Below are 25,496 nucleotides of genomic sequence, written 5' to 3' on the forward strand. Positions count from 1 at the left end.
GGGAAGGTGGTCATTTTTATGATGCTCTTAATGCACGGATAGTACAAGGTGTTTTCAGGTGTGTATATGACTCAACCCTATAAACCCTGATAGTTATTAGTACCACTGTTTTAGACATAATACAACTCCAGAATCCTGCAACCGTGGGCAATGCCTCAACCCCCTAAGCCGAAGAACCAGAGTTGTTATTTGAACAAGACTTGCGTGTCTTTAAAATTTCTACTCTTTCCACTTACATCACATCTAAATCTCTCCTACTATTCCTGATGGTTCTTTCCTCTCATCCAGCCTGTTCCCTTTCCGATAATGGTATTGGTAAACTATCTTTGAGTCTGACTCTTTAATCCCAGATTTTAGAAGGCAAGTGTGGGTTCAGCAGAAAGGACCTCGTGGAGAGGGTAAGGATCCTGCCTCTGGAGTGTCTCAAGAGCAAAAAGACGCATTAGTCAATAGTGTTGGGTTGCACTGAATGAAGTTAAACAATGAAATCCTGGATATTAGTTTCCAAAATTGTAATTATTTTTAAATGTCTCCTTTTCTTCTTTAAGGCATCCTCTATTTTTTCCTCTCCTTAGAATCATGCCCAGTATAATTTGGAGTATTGTTTTCAAAGAGGATGACGGGTACCACCTTTGAATTAACTTTGCAATACATTTTACATAATAGTCAATGCTTAATAAATACTTTTTAACTAGGACAATAGCGGTAAGGTTAGGAAAGGACTGAATTAGCAGCAAGAGAAATTCATGGTTCTTTCCTACCATAAAATGTCATACAATTAATAACTAAATATTTACCAAATACATAGAAAGTTTTTATTTCAAAACAATTATCTGCAAGTGTACCTCTCTCTCTGAAGATGTATTTTGCATAGGTACGTGTGATTCCTTGCTTTCCCATGTGGCTGATAGTTGGTTTTTTATTCTAAACCAGACCCATGTCATATACAATGGAAAACTTAAATTGGATTAAAGGGCTCATTGGATGGCTCCAAAGAAAGGAGTAATGTAGTTGGACAGGAGTATGACGAGCAGCCTCTAAGATGTCCCCAGTTCCCCCACCTACTGGAATTCGCACCTGTGATGGTCTCCCCATATTGTACCTGGCTTGTGTGAGCAACAGAATACCAACAAAAGATGGTATACTAATTGCAAGATTAAATTATAAAAGACACCGTGGCTTCTGTTTTACGTAGACACTGTTGGATCACTCGCTCTGGGGGAAGCCAACCTTGTGAATGAGCCTGGACTCATGAGCCTCAGAACCTGGGAGACACGACACGTCTCTCCTTTCAAGTTGCTTGCTAAGCTTTGGGATAATTTGTTAGGTGGCAATGGATAACAAATATTGATACGTGGGGGAAAATGTTTTCAGAATCTGACCAGAGACTTCTAGTTCAGGACGGTATTTTAGATCTCAGATCGTCAGGGACAATTAGGGGTTAAGTGTCTTGTGAAGACCTCCAGACTCAACTGGCTATTTTTTAAATTTTATTTTGTTTTATTTTATTTAATTAATTAATTATTTATTTCATTTTCTTTCCCTTCCTTTGCTCGAGAGGAGCCATGGAGTGTGTGGGAAATAGCAGCTTGATGTGTGCATCTGTAGCACGTGCATATTTCCCTTAGAGGTCATGACCCTTTCTTCCTAACCCCTTCTTCTCTCACCACACACTGTGTCCTAGGAACTCAGAAAGAGACACAAATCCTAAATGCTTGGAGGGCTTTTAAGACAATATTCCTAGCGACATGGTATGTGAGAAAGTTCACAGAATTCTTACTACTCACTTCCTCACAAAATTTAGCCATTAATATTATGATAATATGTAAATATTATCCCATTTACAGCCATGTATAATCAATATGCATTGGCGCACTGCGTTACTAAATGCAGAGGCTGTTATAAATACTTGCTCAAGGAAGTCATCAACGGGCTACTTTAATCAACCAAATTTACAAAGTTCAGTTGTGACAAAGTCTCACTATACATGGACATGAATTGCCCAATACTAATTTCTAGTCTCATAATATTAGGGTTTTGTTTTTGTTTTTTTGGTTTGGTGTTTTTTTGTTTTGTGAGTGGTTGTTGTTAGGAATTAGTTGTGCATTTCTTCAGCATTCCAGTGTAATCAGCCTCCTTGTCTGTGAATACTAACCAGGAATAGTGATTACCAGGCTGCTTATATAGTATCCTTGGGATGTTGGCAGGTGATTATCATTAAACATACATTAAGACTCAGAATATTAAAAAAAAGAATGTACGTATATGTACAGCTGATTCACTTTGCTGTACAGGAGAAATTAACACGACACTGTAAATCAACTATACTTCAATAAAAAATACTGATAAATTAAGACTCTCAGACTGTGGTAGGAGCTTATGTTTGGGGCACCTGAGAGCTTTATCCTTTGTCACCTTCCCTAACCCAGGGGGCTTTGTGCACTCACCTGAGCACATATGTCTCAAGTTGACGGGAAACGCAGGGCTGGCTGGCAGTCACTTCCCTCTCTGAGCTTGCTTCCTGATCTTTAAATTGAACAAGTGTGCCAGACGACGTCTAAAATCCTTTCCAGCTCCAATAGCCTACGAGTCGATGAAACCTGCTTTTTGTAGATACTTGTAATTAAGGCATCCCCATCCTTCTGTAGAATTTGGTGAAGGGGAGAAATTCTCCTAGTGATGTGATCTTGGAAGACTTACAGACAAACCTGCACGAAGTGAGTTCCTTTAGAGAAACCTCTCTTTTCTACTTTGATTTTGTAAAACAGAGTCCACAGGAGACCAAATGAATATTTATTTGGCCACTCAGATAAATCAATAAACACAAAGTAAAAACCCTCTTTCTTCTACCACTTATCTAGCACTGGCCTAGCTTCCCTTGCAGCAGGCCTGCTGGGGCCCCCAAGCCGTGCTGCAGCTCCAGCGGGGACATGCTGACCCCCAGCTCTCCCCCCACCCCACATCCTCAAGCACGTGGCACTGGACACCTGGCTGCTCATCAACCCAGGAGGGCATCTCTTTCCAGCACAGTTCTATCAATATGTAGGAGCCAAGAGTTAAGGGAGCTCTTTGCCATGAAGAAAGACATGCTCAGGAGGGCACAGAAGGAAATGAATCAAGCTCGATGAAATGGAGGCATCAAAACTGAACCTCAAATCTGGAGCTTCACACCTCATTGCAAGTACATCTCGATCAAACAGAAGCCCAACGCTCCTACCTGTGAAATCTGAGCAGCTTTTCCCCTCTGACTCTCCTTGGCCACCTTGCGGCTGAAACTCTCACCTGCCCTGGGAGTGGGATGGCCGGACCACCTCCCCTTCCTTTGCTGGCTCTGACCGTCTGTTTTCTGTCCTCTTCTCTTTCAAAGTTCTTTTCCTACATGATCTCATTCAGGCCCATAATTTCAGCAATTACAAGAATCTTTGGTTCAGCACACTCCAAATTCATTCCACACACACTCCCAAAGCTGGAATTTACTCTTCACCATCCATTCCATGTGGCTGCCTTGCCTACACTTAGAACACTGCTCAGAGTCATGCCCTCTTTCAAGACACCTCCACTCCACCTCCGGGAAGGGACGTCCACCTGTGCCTCTGACACGTCTCTTCATCAAACCTCCCTCACTCTGCCTTGGCCAGGGAGAACCAGGGAGAACCAGATGGCATTTTCCCGAATGAGGGCACTGGGCTTTGATTTTTCCAGGGCAAGTACAGCACGATCGGAAGTACTCCCCACACAATCATGCCACTTGCTGGCCTCCTTTACTCCCCACCACTTCCAGATAAGTTTCAGCAACATTCTCAGCCCCCTGCAAGCCCCCCGGATGTCTTTTTCTAGCAAAACTCTACACTACTCCTATATACACCCTACATTCTCCCTAAGCTGCACCCCTCAGCCTTATCCAAACATGCCCATGCTTCTTTGTGTGTTTGGCCTTGGCATTCTCTCTTTCTTGAAGGCCCTTTCATTTGTATTATATTATATTATATATTATATTATTATACTATATTATATATTACATTGGCCAAAAAGTTTGTTTGGGTTTTTCCGTGAGATGGAAAAACCAGAACGAACTTTTAGGCCAGCCCAGGATTATATTATACTGACAGTATATTTCTATTGGAACACATGCACGTAGTGACTTACTAACTTATGTCTAGCATCCCAGGCCCAGTTAGAACCCAACCTCGTCCACAAGACACCCCAAACCCCCACCTGGACAGAAGCTCTGCCCTTCTTTATGCCACTTGAAGGGCTCACCCCAGAGCCTGGCAGAACGGAAGGCCATTGGCATCTGATGGCTTCCACCCCTCCATCCCAAGCCTCCCAGAGCATCGACCCGCCCCTCAGCACCTATCACCCGCTACTGGGTTGTTTGTGTGCAAAGACAGACTCGCTGTTTCATTTTCTGCAATAAGACGAGCACACTCGTTTGCCCAGAGTAAGCCCTCAAGAGAAACGCTCAGAACGATCCCTCAGTATTTTGTCCGCAGCTAAAGTATAAACAAACTGATACCTGGTGCTGAGTTTGGGCAGTTCCAAGTTCTGATATCCGAACAGTTTCATTTCATCTTTCCAACAATTCTGGGAAGTTAATAGGGAAGACCTGATTATCCTCATTTCACAGAAATGATAATGGAGCCTTGAAAAATTACAGGACTTAATCAGCAGAACTGTAACCAAATGAGGAAAGTGTTAGAGAAATAACTGAGATGTCTGATTCAGGGACCATTTTACCGCATGGTTGCATTTGAATATGAGCGCTATGTTGAAACAAAATCAATGACACAAAGAATGCCACAATGGGCATTAGTGCCTGGGAAGTAACTTTCCTCAGGACAGAGGATTCCTCCTCCCCCTCCTACGAAAAAGAAAGGTGACAACTGCAGAAATAGTATGGCTTCTCTTCAATTTCCGGAATCCAAAGATTCATTATCACTGGTGCCTTGTTCTCACCCACCTAGCACATGTCTGAAACGACTGCCATTTACTTGAGTTGGCTGCAACTTAAATATTCTGTTCACCGTTAATTACTGAAGCAGCTACTATTCACTAACAAAGCCCCACTGCACAGCTCACATCAATGCAGGGTTGTTGAGAGACAAGACCTCTCCAGGATTGGGTTGAAAAATTTTACTCTGGAGAAACAATATCTTTCCTTCTAAAGAGAGCACCTTTAAAATTTGTTTTCCTACGCAATCAAGTGTGCCACGTAAAAATGACCTTCAGTGTACCCAAGTCTTTCTGTGTTTAGGAAGGGAACTTAGGAGACAGAAGTGGTAAATGAACAAGGTCTGCAAGACGTAATTTACCGCCAAGAAAATTATGCCTCTGTGACACCAGAATTTGATACCCTGGTAGATGAGTGACATTCAGATGCACTGATGCACCTAATTTTCTGCCTATTGTGGGCGTTTCACTTTGCAAAATGAAAGCAGCATAACCAGAATCAGGAGAGAATGAGAGAAATGCAGGCTGCCCATTCACCTGAGATGGAGAAAAAATTATGATCATAAAGTGGAAAGGACCAAGAAATATGAAGAGAGATTAATATTTTCTTCATAGGATCATTCTGGTGCCTAAATACAAGGGTGATCAGACGGGTCACGAAGGCACTCTGAAGTACAAATCAAAGAAGGAGACACCATGCTAGCATCAACGTACAAATGCATCTCTAAGAGCAGGCTGGCAGTGTGACGGTCTAGCATGCCAATTCTGGAGTCGAATTCACCTGGGACTGGATCCAGGCTCTGTTACTAATTAGCTGAAAGATCTTAAGCAAGCTATTTAAATGATGTGCACCTCAGTTTCCCAGGTTTTTAAACTGGGGTTAAAAACTTCATGGAGGTATTGGGAAGATTGAGAAGTTACACACATAAAGTGTCTGGTGCCCTCCTGGCAGATCACAGGTGTGCAACGTAGCATCTCAATACACGACCGTTATCACCCTCAATTCTCACCCTCACACATTACACACGCCCACGGAGAGGGCACTGGTGGTACTAACAGTGTTGCTATGCCCAGAATTACCATACGTTTTACAGCATTGCATTGGTGTATATAAATGTAGAAATGTACATTCAGGGGAAGATTAAGTTGACATGAACACTGCCCACCCCCCAACCTTTTCTATTTCAAAGACTGGCCAAAGGCACTGAGACCCAGAAAGATCTGGGGACCTAGCAGGAGAAAGACGGGTGTTTCTTAGAAAAGATGCCTTTGCTGCTCTCCTCCCCGCACAGACGCCACAAAGCGAACGAACGTATTGTACACCTGCTGGCCAGACTTTTTCATCTGCATCTCAGGAGTGTTGAAAAGTAAACAAATATATTAGAACTCATCCCAAACCCGGCAACATCAACATTTCCATCAGAATGTGTGCAGCCTCCCCATCAGAAAAGCATTAATCTTGATATTAGCAGCCGGCAGCCATGGCATATGATTTATTATGGGTCATTCACTGATAATTTCTCCCACGGAAATAACATGGCACACAACTTGGGTAATATTTTATTCAATAATGCAGGTGCAGCTTCATGACAAAGACATTACTTTTCAGGGGAAGAAAACATCATTTTCCATCAGTTTGCAGATTCTCCTTTCTAATGAGGAATAAAACCGAAACGTGGTTCTTTTATTCCTTTCTCAGCAGATTGTCCTCTCCATCACCATTTCCATAAGATGAAGGCTACACCTGCCAGCATGCACATTTCTCGTCATTCTGGGGACCACTGTACCACTGTTCAGCTGATGCCCACTGCTAGACAGTCAAGGAAAAAGTCATCAAAAGTGGCTTCATTTTGTTCTAAAATAATTAGATGATTCTAAAAGTAGGTCCCATCTCACCCCTATTTCCTGCACATTTAGTCATTTATTATAATGTCCTGCCTCTCCTGACAAGTGGAAACTGTGTCAGGAACATCTAGGAAATCAAGGTTATTTATGCTCCAGGCTCTTTGGTATACATTATGTCAGTTATTCGTCACTACAATCCGTCAAGGGCTGCATTTTTTTTTTTTTTTTTTTTTTTTGCTGTATGCGGGCCTCTCACTCTTGTGGCCTCTCCCATTGCACAGGCTCCGGACGCGCAGGCTCAGCGGCCATGGCTCACGGGCCCAGCCACTCCGCGGCATGTGGGATCTTCCCGGACCGGGGCACGAACCCGTGTCCCCTGCATCAGCAGGCAGACTCTCAACCACTGCGCCACCAGGGAAGCCCAAGGGCTGCATTTTTATCCCTGCTCCAATATAAGCATCAGACAGCATCCCTTTGTGCCCAGGAAGGTGCGAGATGATCGGTTTTTCTCCCAGAAGTTACAGGGAAGAGGAACATTTTCTTTCCTTCCTTCCCTCTGTCTCTTCCTTCCTTGCCCCAAAGCAGAAGAAGCTCCCTGGAGTATCTGGGGACAAGGTTCTCTTCTATGGCCCTAGCACTGCAGTCACCAGTACAGGCTGGGGGTTAGATGATAGAGTTTGAATCCCAATTCTGACCTTGCTGGCTTGTCACCTTGAGCATGTTACTGAACATCTCTGAGCCTCAGTTCTTCACCTGGGGATACTTATAACTCCTGCACAGAAGGTGTTCTGAGTATTAAGAATATAATGCATATGGATTGTTTAGCAGGGCGCCATGCATATAGTAGAACACACAATCATAGCCATTACTACTTTCATTTGTGCTATTATTTCAGTGCCTGGAGAATCAAATCAGGTCAATTTTTAAAAATTCAGCAGAGTGTATTCTCACCTAAAGGTTATGAGAACTTTTGAAAGAGCAATGAATATAAAACCTAGAGTTATTGGGCCCAAAAGGAGAAACAAAAATGCCAAGAGTGTCCTGTGTGCCGGCCAATTCCAGAGCTTTCCCACAGCCTGCTCCCCAGCCCCAGCCCCAAGTCCCATGGACAAAAATGGAAAAAAACTAGATGATAATTATAAGCAACTCTTTATTGACAAAACACTCCCCCTGAGTAACCTATAAGTGTTTTTACTGTCATAAATAGTACTTGGTCCACAAACCAGAGTCAGTTTGCACTAGAACCTTCCAAGGCAAAGGCTATCATACAAACTCTAATTGTTTCCACGATAAGCTTTAAGCCCCAGTGTGGACCATTCAGATTGTAATTTGTTTCCTGGTGGAGGTTCTCCCATTGGGACAGTTAAAACTCTATCTTAAGACTGAAAATGTCCCACCTAAATCCCTCAGCCATTTAGACTTTTGGCCCCTCAAGAGTCTAGACTAGTTCTCCACATTGTGCATTTCTAAATAAGTCCAGTTCACACCGTTTTCTATAGGAGACTATAGAAGAATGCAGACATTTGAGAGAAGAAAAACGTTTACATTTTAAATGTAAATTAAAATCATCAAAATGACTCTAATTTAGGGTTTATGCTTTAGATTTATTTTCTTCTGATGAAGAGTGGAAGGCAACACTTTCACCTCCTGAGTTCTCCTTTAAATAGCTCTTGACCCACAGCTGGCCTGCCCTGAGGACTCAGACTCTGGCCCTGAATTCTCACAAAGCAATGCCTTCGCCATGGAACTTGCGGCCTTGGAACTTTGCAAACTGTCTGCCGTTCCTTCGTCCCTCCATCCTCTAATTCTACACAATTATAACCCTGTGCCTCCTGGGGTCTTCTCTAACCCGAATACAGCAACACATCAATTAACCAGAAAGCTCTGGGAATGAGGCTTGTGGTTAATTTAATTTTCTAATTAACTGAGGACTAACAAGAAACACTGTTTAATTTTCCATTGAAAGTTTCCCTATATTGGTCCAGCTTTTACCTTAGTGGTCAAACAAACAAAATCCATCTAAGACCTCACTGCCTCCCTGGAGCCCAAGACCGCCCCTCACTGAATGCGAGTCTAGCCAGAGAGAATGTGAGGAAGGGCAGCAAATCCACTCTCCATCTGCACAAAATAACTCACATGGGTTGCTTTACGGTCACTTGCTTCTTAGAAGTGGAGTTAACAAAGGAAAGAAAAGTTAATCAATGGAGGGTTTTGCTCAGTTAAATTACAGGTATCTACTTCTTCGCTGAATACCTATTGAAAGAGTTCCTTTTTTGATATGGCATCTCAGGTGCTTTAACAAACAAGGAGGCTTCCTTCTCCTGTGAATATAATGTTACTGTAACAGAGAAGAACTAATCTGACTCCGTATTAGATGTGTTCCTTTTCCTATGCTTAGTCATGCTGGCTCTGCACCTTTTGTAAAACAATGTTGCCTATAGCCTGAAATATACATGATAGCCTATTCTCAGGGCTCTGACCTTTAAGAGTCCATTCATACAGAGATTAAAAGCTGCAGAACAGAGAAGAACATTTTATTGGAGGTTAACAGAAACATGTTACCTGACCTATGTGGACAGGAACAAAGGATTCTGACACCAAGAAGTTTGCAACAACCAACCACAGCCCTCCCTCACCTTGCCTTTAAAAGTGCTTTGCTGAAACCCTTCAGGGAGTTTGGGGTTTTTTGGGCATGAGTCACCCATCTCCGTGCATGGCCTGAAACTCCAACGTTTCGGTTTGTCTGGCCTCACTGTGCATGGGGCACAGGAACTCGTGTTCAGTAACAATACCGAGAGGACCACTGTCATGAAGGGGGACACTGCTGGCTCCTCTGGCCACTACGACCCTGGTCACGCCAAGGTGGCCTCTATGTGTGCTTCACTCAGAGAACCCCTAAATCAAGTCACCAACGTGCCCTCTGCAGCACCCACCCTTCACCCTCACCAATTTTAAGAACTGACGTCTTTGCTTATAAATATTCCCAGGCTGAGGCATGCAAGGGGGGGGGGGGGAGGGGGTACCTGGGGGGGGGGGCAGGTCAGGGGGGTGATGAGTTTTTCCAGGTGGGATACAAGGAAAGTCTGAGGGAAGGGGAAGAATTAGAGGTTTCTTGCCTGACTGACACAGATTAATGGCGGTCGTGCTCCCTGAAAGATGAATTCAGGAGAAATAGGCAGTAAGAGGAGGAAGGTTTGAGATGCACTTAATTTGAGTCTGGGAAGTGTCTGCTGATAATGAGTAATACCCAGTAGGGGGCTGGAAGAGTCTGGAACAGGGGCCATCATTCATCAGGCATGAGTCTGGAGGTGATGCTGAGGCCATGCAGGCTGGAGGGACCAGGCAGAGAGGGCACAGGGGGCTGGTGTAGAGATGGCTGGTACACAGCAGCTGACCAGCCAGCGGAAAACTGAGGGCTCCACCACCCGCCCGATGCTCTGTGTGAAATACAGGAATTCTAAGCCCCAGCTCTGCTCTTGAGAATTTTATGGTAGAGCAGAACCAATACACGTGATATTGCGTACAAAACAACAGCACACATACGAAATCGGGTGCAAATACAGGAACGCGACGGCTGTAGCAACATTCACAGAGCATCCCACAGTCAGCACACACCAACGGCTTTACAGCATCTTCTCACTTGATCTGTCCATTGAGGTGGGTGGGCCTCTTGCCCCCATTTTACAGATGACGACACTGAAGTCTGAGGCATAAAGCAACCTGTTGAAGGTCATGTACTTAGAAAGCGCAGAACCGATCTCTGGTTGCACGAAAATCAATGACAGACTGTGTGTTTGCCTCCAGGCCCTGCAGGTGAGGAGCTGAGGCAGGCAGGCCGGCCAGGGCAGGAGGAGTCACGGGGGACCGTGTGTACAGCGGTTAGCAGGTCAAAAATAGGAGGCTCTAGGGGGAAAGCAGAGGGGGTGGTCGGCAGCCCAGAGAGGATGGGGGCCAAGGACAGAGGAAGCCGTTCCCTGATTCCCGCTTCTCCCAGCCCCACACCTGCAGGGTATTTGCTCCTGGGACTTCTGAGGCTCCATCCCGCCTTGGACATGATTCCCTCTTAAGTTGCCTGGAGTTTTACAATTTATTGAGCACAGGCAGATCTTGTGGCTTCTCTGATCCAATGCCTCCCATCTTCACTCAAAATAAAACACAAAGCCTTACACTGGTGAGCACGCTCTGGACCCAGGTGATCTCAGGGCCACCCTCCCCTAATTTAGGTAAGAGACCCACACTGATCTCCCATGGATGTCACGCTTTAACCCCCTACTCTATTTTTCTTTATATCTCTACTTGATATTACATATTCACTCATTTATTATCTTCCCAACTTGGATCTAAATAACTGTAGAGTAACTGGTAGATAGTAGATGCTCAATAAATTGTTTGCTGAATTAATAAATAGATGAATAAAGGAATGAAAGCCTCCAACATCATCTGATTAAAGATAAAAGTTCTCACTGAAGGTATGCATTTGAACATATCTTCGGGGATATAGTAAAAAAAAAAAAATAGACTATTTTAGAGTCATACATTGTAAACATATATATTTTCAATAAAAGCCATTCTTACGAGGCTACTTATAATGTCACTGTCACTGTCTAGGAATTCGGTCAAATTGTATTAATCTGGCTTTTGTGATAATCACCCATCCAGCTTCAAAGCTTAGATATTTAATCCTTTCAGAGAAAATTCATTTGCTGCATATGAAAATTACCAGGAGAATTTTAATTAAATGGATTTTGTCTAAGAATGAACTTGCCGATTATATTTTGGGAATGTCAGAATACAAGGAAAATCAATATATTATGTCCTATGTCTTCAAAATATTATCTAGCTCAAAATTTTGAAAGTAAAAATCCCCCCTAATTCTCTTAGTTTTCTAAATATTTAGGTGCTGAAATAAATCACCGAATAGTATAAAATACATTATTGTTTGACACTAATTTCAGGACACTAAAGTCTTATTGCCAAGTGCAAAGAGACAATGAAATGAAAGCTACTTTATGAAATTATTAGAACACTGATCTCTGCAGTGAAAGAAAGTAAAACATTTTAGAAATCATAAGCCCATGATGGGTAGATGAAGTCATCTCAACTTTATTAATTTCTAACCGATTGTTTTCACCCTAAAATGAAACCTCTAAATTTCAAGGTATGATCACCACGGAAACAGTAACACATCTATTTAGCCCCCTTATCTTATCCCTGTATGAGGTCCCTGGGTGAGTAGCCAGCATTGCCCGTGACTTTTAAAGTCCTCCCTCTGTTTTCCCCCAGTTGCTCTGGAATTGCTGAAATCAGCAAGAATGCCTTCCTAAATAGTTTATCGACGTTCCTGCATAAATTAGATACTTCAGGTGAGGGTGCTGTGAACTCCATAGAGGCTGCGTGCCTGCTATGGGGACGATAATCCGTCAACATGAAGGACAGTTTTCAAAGCAGCTCACAGGCTAGCGGGCCCACCGCCTGGAGAGAAGGCAAGTGCTCGGGACTGACATGGGCTCTCGGGACGTCGCTGGGTCGCTGGCAGTAGGGAGCATGTTTGAGCAGCAAACACATCACCAAGAAATAGGACAAAAGCCTCTGACAAACGGAAAACTATATTAAATTACCCAGGTCCTATGATCTTAACTCTACTTAAATGGCACCAGATGTATGTTTTCTTCACCTGGAATCAACTTTCCATTATCATTACTAGTCACAAACCTACATTTCCCTCAAGAGCCTACTCAAAACTCCATCCCCACTCACCCGTCGGGGGGATGACTCCCTCCAGGCTCGTGTTAGATGTGGACCAGGTTGCAGAGAAGGCTGCTGGCTGCTGTGAGGGAAGGTGTTTTCTGTCTCTGAGCCAACTCTCTCCCTTGTCAAATAGGGAAGATAGACTCAAACCGTGGTTCCCAAGCCTGGATTGTCATCTGAATCAAAAATAGCCCCCCGGATCCCACCTCCAGAAGTAATAACTCCCAGCGTCTTGGGGGAGACCTGGACATTTTTAAGGGCTCCCAGGAATCTAGATGATCATCTTAATTCAGAAACTATTGAATCCCAAGATTACCATGGTCTTCAACGGCAGAAAAGAACTCTCCTGAGAAGATAAATACAGCAGGACCAGGTGTAGGGAATAACTGCGCATTACAATTCAACCATTCAGTGAATATTTCTTGCGTGCCGGCCGCCTGCCATGCCCTCTCCTAGGTGCTGAGTATGTAACAGTGGATACAAAAGTAAGCAATTCCTGCCCTGACGGAGCTTCCCTACCGGTGTCAGATGGTGCTAAGGGCAATGAAAAAATAGCGACAAAGAAAGATAGGAAAAGTGTGGTGCGCTAGGGTACAGGTGGTTAGTGTTGGGCTGCTGACCCATGTAAAAGGGCGTAAAGAGCAGAGCCCGGAGCATCCCAACGCCAAGGGCAGTCTCCCGAGCGCTGGGGGCTGTGACAGCTGGGATGGGAGAGGCGGCGACGGGCCTGAACGAGCACATTCTGCCCTCCTGCCATGACAACGAGGGAGCTGCCTCAGCTCTTACTACAAGATAAGCGGTAGGAACCTACGTGCTACAAACAAGCGGAAGCCCTGAGTTCCGGGCGGACCACAAATCCTCCCGAGACGCTGTTCCCATGGGCACTTGGAGCTGGCCAGAGACGGTCACCACGGGCCTGGCCGCGCTCACCTGCTAACCCTCCTTTGAGCCTTGGCTTAGATGCTCACACCTCTAGGAAGCCGTCCCAAACCCTCTCAAGATTCGGTGAGAAAGCCTTCCCTGGATGCTCGCAGCGTCCGTCCTCACCTTGTAGCAGTTGTGGAGTCAGAAATCGGTGGCCTCCACTCCCTTCCCTCCTGGTCTTGCGGCTCCTTGAGGGCAGAGATGTGTTCCTGCAGGTGGCCTGGAACCCAGTGTAACAGAGGTGGGGCGGGCGCGCGGCCATTAGCGCTGGACGCTCAGCTCGAGACACTTAACGCGGGACAGACCCTCAGCTCGAGACACAACGCGGGAGACACCCTCAGCTCGAGACAGTTAACGCGAGACAGACCCTCAGCTCGAGACAGTTAACGCGAGACTGACCCTCAGCTCGAGACAACGCGAGACTGGCCCTGAGCTCGAGACAGTTAACGCGAGACAGACCCTCAGCTCGAGACACTTAACGCGAGACAGACCCTCTGCTCGAGACAGTTAACGCGAGACGGACCCTCAGCTCGAGACAGTTAACGCGAGACGGACCCTCAGCTTGAGACCGTTAATGCGAGACAGACCCTTAGTTCCAGACAGTTAGCGCGAGACAGACGCTTAGCTCGAGACCGCTGGCGTGAAACCTGGATCTGGGCAGTTAGAGGTCGCGCTCCGCCGAGGGTCAGCGTTGCAGCGGTCCTTGGGCGGAGAGTGTAGTGAGAGGCATATCGCGCCTTCTCCCCGGGGCCCTCGGGGCCCTCCAGGCCCTCTGGCCTCGGGCCGGTGGGTGGGCTGGGGGCCCAGGGACAGCCTGTGTCCTGCAGGGCCCGAGAGCCCTGGCCAAGGCCAGTGCTGGGTCCAGGGCTCGAGACGGCGGCAAACCTCTCTGCATCCCCAGCTCTGAGACCTGATGGCGGTGGCGGCAGTCTGCATCGCCCGGTCCACCGGACCCGCCCCTGCCGTTTGGGCAGCCTGAGAAGATGGATCGCGGACGCCTGGCTCCCTCAGTGATGATGGCTGGGCAAGGCCTGGGGACCTGGCCCTGAGGGCGCTGCCAACTGAGAGCTGTCTCTTCAGCAGAGCCGGGGCACTGGCGGGAGGACGCAGCCTGGGTGCTGGATGAACGTCCCCTGGCAGGGTGACTGGCCCACGCAGGGACCCCCTCCTCTTAGCCGGGACGTGGACCTCGGAGGGTGAAAGTTGAGCCTGGGGACCTTGCTCTTTCTCGTCAGAACAGAGATGACATTTGTTTTGGTGGAGATTTACAGGAACACGATGAGCTGACTGTGACCTGACCTCAAGAACAAAGGATCTCACACCAAGAAGTCTGCAACAACTAACCATGCCCCTCCCTCACCTTTCCTGTAAAAGGGCTTTGCTGAAAGCTTTGGGGAGAGTTCGGGGTCTTTAAGGCATGAGCCACCCGTCTCCTTGCAGGGCCCAGCAGTAAACCTTTCTCTGCTCCAAATTCCGACGTTTTGTAGCGACCCACAGATGTTTGCTGAAATGAATGACTGCCTTCTTCTGCCTCTTGGTGAGTGATGTACGTCACTTTCAGAAGTTGCCTGGGGTTCACAGACCAAGAAAGACCTAATTCTAGAGCTAAGATGATGTGCTCGAAGTTTTTATAGGTTAGTTTTTTCTTCTCCCTCTTTCATCCTCTGACCATGTCCTCTCCCATGTCGACATCCTGGCCCCTGTAACATGGCCATTTCTCACCACTCTGGCTTCTACATTCTGAATACGTGCTCACTCCACCCAGAACCCCATTCTGAAGTCTTCCTGTCTTTGGTCATCTGCTCGTTCCTCTGCACTGTAATTACACAGGGAAGGTGCTGCTTCCTTCAGTCCTGTCCCAGCTCCATGGAGGCGCCAATAAGTGTCACATATTTGGAACCACTGCCACTTTGATTCTCCTCTGCTTTCTCTAATTAGGTGAGGTTTTTGCATCTCTTCTCCTGAGTTAACCTACTTCTTATGCATTAAACAGAATGATCTGGTGAAGATCTGGAGTCCCCTTTGTTTTATAAAAGTTGCCTACTCCTTGACCTTGGTTGTCAAGGGGGGGTTTATGTAACTTCCACACTCATCTATGCAAAGTCTGAAGCCTGAAGCAATGCCAGTACTGCCATAACGTCCAGTGAGATCTGAATCTGGTGGAGCCGACGGGCAAGTATTCCATGGAGGAGACAGACGGAGACAACCGTGAACTTATCCCGGGATGAAGATGCTCCCAGGCAACGTGGGGCATCAGAAACACCAAGGCATCCTGGATTGTTGCAATGAAAGAAACGTTACATATATAAATACAGACTCTCGGAATATCTACTGTAGAGTTTAGAAAGGTGAGGTGATCCTGTTTGCCACATCAGGGAAGACAGGGCAGAGACACCAATAGAATCCACCAAGATTCGGTGCGTCAGTCCAGTCCATGTCTTTAAAAATACCTCAGAAGGCCACAGAGACTGAAAAAGGCACTAGTAACACTTTTCAAAAATATACCCTGTAATTCTGCTAGAAAGGATTGGCGTTCTGGAAGAATGATATCATGAAGACCAGCCCACAATCAGGGGAAACAAAAAATGTGATTCTGCGGTACTTCCTGCTTTCCATCTAAAAGTATCTGGTGAGCTCATCAAAGCTATTGCTGTTCAAAGGCTGGGAGAGACCACCCTCCTGCCTGCCTACCCCCCCCACCCAGGGCCCTGTTTATTGGGTAGTCAAACACCATCCTTTTAGCTTTCTCCATGAATGCTCCCTGACACCAGTTTCTGTGTAAGATTCTGTCACTGTTCCGAAGAATTCCTCTGTACACAGGTGCCATCCACGGGGACCGAGCCTCTACTGATGAATCTCAGCTGGGCAGAGCCGTAATTCTGGGCGTGTCATAGCCTGTGCCCACCAGGATCTCATCTGAACCTCACAACAGCCCAATGACATAATATTTAGCATGTCAACTGACACAGGAGGGAATTTTGTCTCGCAAAGGTTAAATGACTTTCTCAGCAATTGGGGGAAGAATCTGATCTGGAATCCCACTCCCATCAGCTTTGCCTCCTTTCCCTGTAGAAACTGATAAACATGGACTGATGGATGAGGTGGACGGGGGGAGCAGAGTGATGCCAGACCACTCATCTTGCGTGGAGTAGGCATGGAGCTAAGTGTTTGATGGAAAATGTCTAGTTTAAAAAGTAACACTTTTATTTCTTGGAAATAAAACTCAGTTAATACGCTCATCTGATTCTCAGTGGTTTTCCCTAAAAAATGGATAATTTAGCAAGAGAGTGAGCCGACGTGATGTACAGTTGACCCTTGAACAACTTGGGGGCTTAATCCGTGTATAATTTAGCGCCGACCCTCTGTATCTGCAGTTCCTCAAATTTAACCAATCATGGACCATGCCGTCCTGAAGTATTTACTGTTGAGAAATATCCACTTGTAAATGTACCCGCACAGTTCAAACCCGCTTTGTTCAAGGGTCAACCGTAGTGTGAGAAGGTTTTTCGTCTTGTTCTCAGCGGCCCTACGGGCTGGTCTTCCAGCCTCCTCCAGGCACTGCCCTCCCCTTGTCTGTATGTTCCCCCCTCCCAAATCCTCTCCAGCATTCAGGTGTCTGCCCAAGTTCAGGCTCCTCTGCAAGTCTTCCCTGAATGCTTCTGGACCCCAGGGACCTCCTTCTCCCAGAGGCACACATCTGCAGTTGGTGCCGTTTCTCGTAAGGATGCCTTAAATTGTCCTCTACTCTTGATGCCTTTCTGCCTCGTTTCCTGACATCGATTATAACCTTCCTGAAGGCCAGGGGATGCCACTCTCTCCATCCTTAGAAGGCACAGTCTTTGCCTTTACAAAGGTCTGCATCTGAGTCCTAGCAACACATACCAATGCCCTTGTTCAGCTCTCTGACCTCAACTGTCAAATGAAGACAACCACACAATACATGTAAGGGTTCAACGAGATCCATGTACAAAGTTCCCAGCTGAACGTCTTCGTAAAACAGCTGCTCAATGCTCGTGGATTGAGAGTGACTGTAAGCCTGTCACCCGGGGGTGTCAGGTGGTCCTAGGCCCTCGCCAAGGAGGTTTAAGAATCCTTTCACAGCTCTACGAGACAGTGATTATTTTAAATAATTCACTAACATTTTTTAAACTGTTGAGTCATAAGTCATAAGGAGACAAAAAGCTCCGCTGTATTTTTTCATATAATTATCAACAGTGCATATAACTTCCATATATTAAAATACTTTGCATGTAGGAATAATCAGCATATGCCCTAGAAGGCAATCCACAGGAAACACTTAAGCATCAAATAATGTTTAAAAATAGGCACAAAAATGTGAGTGCTTCTATTAATGGGAGGATCCAAAAGGCAAATGGAGAGTGGGGGGCTACAAAGTGAGGGACAGGAAATTAGGGTATTTTGTGAGTCTGTAAGTATTCAGTTCAGAAAGGCATGATATAGGAATTCCAAGTATGTGCTCATTTACCTTTCAACTTCAGCCTGAGAATGGATTAATAGTTTTCTGATTATTCACTCTGGGCTTTGCCAGAAATAGTCACATGTGTGACTACACCAGGTGTAGTCTGTGAATTATGTTCCACTTTATCACCAAGTTCATTGTGATACACTGAATCTGATGGGCTAATAATTCTCCCTCTGATATGGTTTGGCAGGTTTGAGTTTTTCAAGATGAATATTGAAATATATGCCACCAACCACAGGTGGAAAAGAAGGGAAATGATGAAAGCATGTAACTATTGAGTTTACTCTCTACTAATGCATAAAGGGAAAAAATGCACAAAAGCACTTTGCACTGAGTTGCGCTCACAGTAAGAGTTTGTTGTTATTATTATTACCACTACTACTATTGCCATCGTTATTCTATTGATTGGAAAATTATACAGGACAAACCCTTGAACTTGGGAAAATGAAAATTCCTACCAAAGCAGGCATATCTGCTAGGCTGCCTCAATAGCTAATTAAAGTTCTGATGACACCTTGACAAGGACACCATCAGTCAGTGATCGTCATTTCAAAAGTAAGAAACTTGAAACACAAGTTGGCCATCCTTTGCCCAAGGATGCTCTGCACCACCAGACCCAGACCCAGACTCAGAGCATCCCTGGCCGCAGGCCATGCTCTACGGAGAGAGCCACTGGTGAGCACGCCTGCAGTGCCGGCACGCCATAAATATGCACACACTGCTGCTGTTTCAGCAAGATTAGTGCGTGACAAATAGGCTCCCCGAAGCAGAGAGCCCCTCCCCTGGACATAAAAACCCAGTTTGCTTGTAATTTCACCGGGATGCAGTCTGTCCTCCAGATTCCCTTCCTGGTGCATCACATAGCCACCCCGTCTCAGATGAAGCACGGGGCCTCTCTGTGTCATCACATTACACTTAGGGAGAAATAAAGCAGAAGCTCAGGCACCAAGGACAAATTCACCCACAGCTTTGATAGGCCCTCACCCCAAAGAAGGAGAGAAACACGTACCAAGGGCAGCAGGCTAACGGCTATACCGCAATCACTGCAAATACAAATGTAAATATATACACAGGCCGGCACATACACACACACACGAGCATACACACACACACAAACACATGCAAATACATATAAATACACTTATCTAATGAAACACACACACTATACAGAATCGGTTTCACACCCTGTTCCACTATTTATTAGATTTTTCTATGTTATCTGTGTTACTTAATCCATCTTTCAATCTGTAAATTGTGAACTCAACTTAGGAGGTCTCAACCAACAACATCTCTTTAAAAAAGGAAGCATATTAATAAACATCAAAGAATAAGTGTAAGGCTTGTTTGATAAAACTTTTGTATCATATATTTAAAAAAACATACACACACACTGATACATACACATCTATAGGTCCCCCTGCATGCAGATATATATACACATACATATATACACACACAAACCCACATACATGCATGGTTGCTGTACAAAGATTTTTTTTTTATGTGGGCTCACTGTCAAAATTTTGAGATACTGACAACACTACCTGTTAGCTCCCTCCCTTCCTTTAAAATACTTATGCCTGCAAAGGAAATGAAGGCACAGGAGGAAAGGCAGGCAGGGGACAGGATGCTGGATGCCTCTGAGTGGCAGCGGTTCTCGGGTTTGCTCAGTGGCATTTGAGACCCAGAGTATGGAAGCATTGTGCTGTGAAAGTAAGATGCAAAGCCCGCTAGAAACGTTCATGTTTGTGTCCAAGCCCACTTTTCCGACGTCGCCTGTGACACACCCACAGCATCAGTGTTCCTCTCCCACACTCGGGCAGACAGGTTTGGGTGAGGCTGGACACAGACGAGTGGGTGGACACTGCTCTGCTGTGGACCCTGCACAGTGTGTGATTTCTGGGCGCCTTCACCCTCTCTGCCCATCTCCACCTCTCAAAGGTGTTGACCACAGTACCTACCCCATCTGCTCACCTGGGGAAGAAGCTAAGATAAAACATGCTTCCCTAGAAAACATAGGGCCAGGTGTGCCCAGAAGTCAGAGATGCTGGCACCAGGCAGGGACTGACCCGGGGCCTGTGCCCCACACAGGACACAACTCGAGAAGCTTCACAAATAGCCCCCCACCCCTGCCAAACCCGTCCTCTGACCACTGGAGATTCACAGCTCAGAGGAAAGAAAAATCGCAAACGGATGCTCCCTCTGCGCCCCCAAAGCAATGAAACACATCCATCCCCCAAGAACAGGGTGTTTTAGAGGAGGCAGGTGATCCTACCAGGACCCAGCCTGACATTTTCCCACTGGCAGCCTCATCTGCTCTGCACAGACATCACCTCCTGCCACCTGCCCCAACCCTTTTTCTTTTGAAGAATCATGAAGCTAGGGAAAAGGAGAATAAACAGTGCAATGAACACCTGTATAGACTTCACGGAGACATCACAGTTGTTAACATTTTACTGCATTTATGCTTGTGTACTCTCTCTATAAATACACATACATCTATCTGCAACATACATGTGTAGGTACATACATACACACAGACTTTCCCTGCTAATTTGAAAGTCACTTCCAAACACCACCCACAAACAGTTCAGCATGAATTTCTTAACAAGGGCATTCTCCTACACTATCACAGCCGATACCATCATCCCTACGTTATAACACTTAAAATATTTGGCAATAATATAGAGCCCTATTCAGATTCCCTAATTTTTTCAAAGTGTCTTTTATATCTATTTCTTTTTATCAAGTAACCAATCACAGTTAATGTTTTGCCCTTGTTGTTTATTCTATTTTATCTCTTTTAACTTAATATATCCTCCCTCTCCCCACCTCAGCACTTTTTAGTTTGTTTGTTTTGTTTTTCATGATGACACTGTTTTTTGTTTTGTTTTGTTTTGTTTTTATGGATCCAGGCTTGTCATCTTTCAGAAAGTCCCACAATCTGGATTCATCCAATTATTTTCTCATGATTAGATTCACTTGAACATTCTTTATTTTTTAACATCTTTATTGGACTATAATTGCTTTACAATGGTGTGTTAGTTTCTGCTGTATAACAAAGCGAATCAGCTATACGTATACATATATCCCCATATCTCCTCCCTCTTGCATCTCCCTCCCACCCTCCCTATCCCACCCCTCTAGGTGGCCACAAAGCTCTAAGCTGATCTCCCTGGGCTATGCAGCTGCTTCCCACTAGCTATCTATTTTACATTTGGTAGTGTATATATGTCCATGCCACTCTCTCACTTCGTCCCAGCTTACCCTTCCCCCTCCCCGTGTCCTCAAGTCCATTCTCTATGTCTGCGTCTTTATTCCTGTCCTGCCCCTAAGTTCTTCAGAACCATTTATTTTTAATCTTCCATATATATGTGTTAGCATACGGTATTTGTTTTTCTCTTTCTGACTTACTTCACTCTGTATGAGAGTCTCTAGGTCCACCCACCTCATTACAAATAACTCAGTTTCGTTTCTTTTTATGGCTAATATTCCATTGTATATATGTGCCACATCTTCTTTATCCATCACCTGAACATTCTTGGCAATATTACATAAGGAATGCTGTGGATTGCTGATTGCATCATACCAAGAAGCACATATTTTGTTCCAACATTGGCAATACTGAGTTTGACCATTTGGTTAAGTGATATTCATTAGATCTGTCCATTAGAAAGGTAATTTCATTTTCCCATTTTTAATTAGTAAGAATCTATGGAATGATACTTCAAGAGTTTGTGGCTATCTTATTCCCCAACCTGTCACTTAATGATTTTTCCCTGGATCACTTATGGTATTGGGAACTGCAAAATCATAATTTTCTAAATCCATAATGCTTTCTATATTTATTAGAGAACAATTCTTCTGAAAAAGAGAGTCTCCATCCTCTTTACACTGCTCACATTTTTTAAGGTAAACCTTAAAAAATCTTAAAATCGTAAAAAATCTTAAAAAACCTTAAAAATCTTAAAGCAAAATTTTAGATCTAAAAATTCACTGTTGCAACCCAGGGAGCTCCTTGTTCTGGGAGTCTGTGTGACCTTTGACTAGGGCACTGCTTGGAGGCAGGCTGTCACATCAGCATGTTTTTCTCTAGGGCCTTAAATCCATCTCTTACTTTTTGATGGTAGTTTGATAGTATATCTATTTTTACATTACTACTTCCAATTTCTTTACTTCTCCCTCTGAAAAGATACATCAGCTTATTCTACTTTGCCGCTTCCACGTGCTGAATAAAGTATCAGTACTCGGAGAAAAATGTCTGGCAATAGGTAGAAAGTGTTGTATGAAATCCTGCAGCTTTGAAAAATGGCTAACATTCACTCAGAAACATTTGAGTGGCCTCATCATTTTGCTGGGTCCTGGGAAGGAAAGAGTAAAGTAGACACAGCTTCTACCCTCAAAAAGACCTTACCATACCCTATTTCTATACACTAATAAGAAGCTTATTTAAAATTATTAAGAGGTACTTCTATTATGTCCAGAAGATACACCCTAAGATCCCAACCTAGAATTAAGATGAAGTTCCCCTTTTACAACAACAAGCGACGGGGTTGAGCTCTGCACCCAGATTTTCATAGCTGCTCAGCTCACCTGGAAATCCAATGCAGGTGCCCCAGTGGCTCAAGTGGTCAGGTCTACAAGGAATTCATTCAAATGCATGTTCTAGAAGCTAGATTGAATAATGATTGAGTGTCTGGACTGGCTTTTGTCTCAGCTCTGCCACTCACTGTTCAAATGAAACACAATCACTCAGGGCCTCAGTTCTTCAAAGGCAAAATGTGGGTAAGAATACCTGTCCCCTATGGTTGTTATAAGAATTGTGAGTTAACACAATAAAACTGCTTATAACTCTCCTTAGCACATAATACGTATTCAATAGCTATTAGTTGTTATTATGAGGGTTATGATTATTGTTATTTATTTGACTTCTTTGTCACAAAAAAGGTTTGCTATAAGACACAGTAAGACTCCCAATACAACTGAGGCGTCCTCCCCGCATCCCCCACCAGGTGAGGAATATAATATAGAATTACCGACTTTCTCAAAAAGCAAAATGCGGGAAAACTATATACTATTCCAACCGTGCCACACAATAAGAGGAGAAAATCCTCCAGTTAGGGGCCAAATTACAACATACTAATATAGGGGATTAGAGCCTATTGGATGGGCTTGGGTTCTCTGAATTCATGAGGTCCAAGCTGCACGCTCTTAACCAGAGAGATCAGCTTTATGGGCCGGTGGTCAGACAGAACGGCTCCAGCGAGAGCCATGATGTTGGAAGCAGGTGGACCACTGCGTGCAAACCTGAAGCTACCTGTTGTAAGTCAGTTAACCCCGAGGGCTCACTGTGTGCAAACAGAACTGACTGAAGTTTCTTCCACAGGATGCACAAGTATTTTTTTACCCGCTTCACATATTCATGGGCATTGCTACATGCAATTTTAGCAGAGCTGCAAAATTTTAAGTCTCATAATGTTTAGTGTTTATCTGCTGAGAAGGATAACCCGTCTCACTTTTAACCACATGATGATTAATCAGAGATGATGTATTTCTAAGTATTAGAAATAGTTGTTAAAACACAGGGGTGTTGAAACTGTCAGCATTTACTGACAGCGTGATATTTTATAGGCTGGTGCTGCCTCGTATATTGAATCATTTTCCACTAAAAGTATTTTTTAAGTAGGGCCTGAGGACGGAGCAAGCATCAACAGCCTCAGCCCTTCCAGCGCAGTTAAGCTTGGTCACACGTTGGCACCGGTAATGACCACCATCTGCTCAAGTCCGCGGCCCAGCAGCCCTTCCCGCACACGGAAATCTCCACGTGTCCACCAAATTGCCCGATGCTGGCAGAGGCCCGAAGGCACCAGATGAGCAAGAAAGCTGCCCAGCATGAGTCTATGGTCGAGTGCAAATGCACACACTTCAGGAGGCTGGGGAGCCAAGCAGCTCTGGTCTGGGGGCTGGGGGAGGGGGCCAGTCACACCTGGGACCGACCTGGTTTCTCCTCAAGTGGCCAGGCAGGTGAGTGTATCTGTCCAGAAGTGGGAAGGTTTTTGACTCTTCCTCCCTTTAACACAGTGTGTCCACTTATCAAAAGGCAGGTATTTGTTTAAAAAGTTGGTGGGAATCATAGAGAAAGTGTGGGCCTCGGGACATGATGTGAATCATTCAGAGAACAAAAGGCTTGTCCTAGTCAGCTCAGGCGGCCATAACAAAACACCAGAGGCTGGGGTGCTTAAACATCAGACGTTTACTTCTCATAGCTCTGGAGGCTGGAAATCTAAGGTCAAGATGCTGGCAGATTCAGTTCCTGGTGAGAACTTTCCTCCTGGCTTGCAGATGGTGCCCAGAGAGAGAACTCTCATCTAAGGACACTAATCCCATCCTGGGGCCTCACCCTCGTGACCTCACCTAACCCTAATTCCCACCCAAAGGAGCATCTCCAAATCACTACATGGGGATTAGGGCTTCAACATGTGAATTTTGAGGGGGACACAAACATGCAGTCTATAACAAGGCTCATAATAAAATGGGGTAAATGAAGGTCAATGGATAGAAATCTATGGCCCATAAAGCCTTCCTGTGTCTGCCTAACTCCATTTGCTACACTCTGCCCAGTTCTTTAGGGCCCAGCCATGATGTCTGCTTCCTACCCTGGGGAAGAGCCAAACATACAGCCACCCAGGGGCTCTAGAGTTTGCTCTCCCCTCTGCTCAGAGCCCGTCCCCCAGGGCTCTTCATAATCTACCCCCTGATTTCATGCCAGTCCTTGCTCAAATGTCACCTCCTCAAAGCAGCATTTCTTGCACATCCATCTGACTGTTCACTCTCTTATTCCTGATACTCTTATTGTGCTTTGGTTTTCTTTAAAGTAACCCCCCCACCTAAACACAGGTATAGTGTCTGCAAGTTCATTGCCTTCAGGGCCAGGTCCCTATTGATCATTGCTGTGTCTACAGGGCCTTCAGAGCATCTGGCATGTGATAATTACTTAATATATGCTTGTGGAGAGAATTAATTCAAACTATAATGCTGGCCCCTCTCTCACAATGGGAAGTGAAAAGACAAAGGACCAGTTAACCCTGTTCCCTGTTTAGAACAGGGGATGCGAAGTCCTTGCATGGTCTGCATGTATCGATGCATTTGCGTAGCAGTTGTCATAAAAATATAATAAGGAACATGCCCTTTTTTCTTAAAATGACTCCCAAACAGTGGCAATGATGACCCTCACACCACAAGGACAGCCAATACTTTGCAAGCCAAGCTAAGTGTTTTATGAACCTCTGCTCACGTGGGCCACGTGACACTATGAGGTATTTACTAATATTATCCTGATTTTATAAACGTGAAACTAAAAGAGATCAAACAACTTCTCCAAGGTCACACAGCTAGTGGTCACGGGGCCAGGGATCCAACTCGTCTGTCCGACTCCAAAACCTGTGGTTTCTTCACCTGCCCTCATTAGGACAGATTCAGTCATACTTCTGGAAGCTCAAAGGATCTCCTGCATGAAAATAGGCTGGTTTCCAGAATTTCTGTTTAC

General features: G+C 45.0%; 1 protein-coding gene across 1 annotated transcript in view; it reads right to left on the reverse strand.

The window, feature by feature from the left end:
* DPP6 (dipeptidyl peptidase like 6) overlaps window positions 1-25,496 on the reverse strand; it is a 772,535-nt gene that overhangs the window by 448,171 nt on the left and 298,868 nt on the right. The window lies entirely within an intron of this gene.

Source organism: Aethalodelphis obliquidens, unplaced genomic scaffold, assembly GCF_003676395.1.
Source record: "Aethalodelphis obliquidens isolate GAN/ISIS:26980383/991018 unplaced genomic scaffold, ASM367639v1 scaffold5, whole genome shotgun sequence".
Taxonomy (NCBI): Eukaryota; Metazoa; Chordata; class Mammalia; order Artiodactyla; family Delphinidae; genus Aethalodelphis; species Aethalodelphis obliquidens.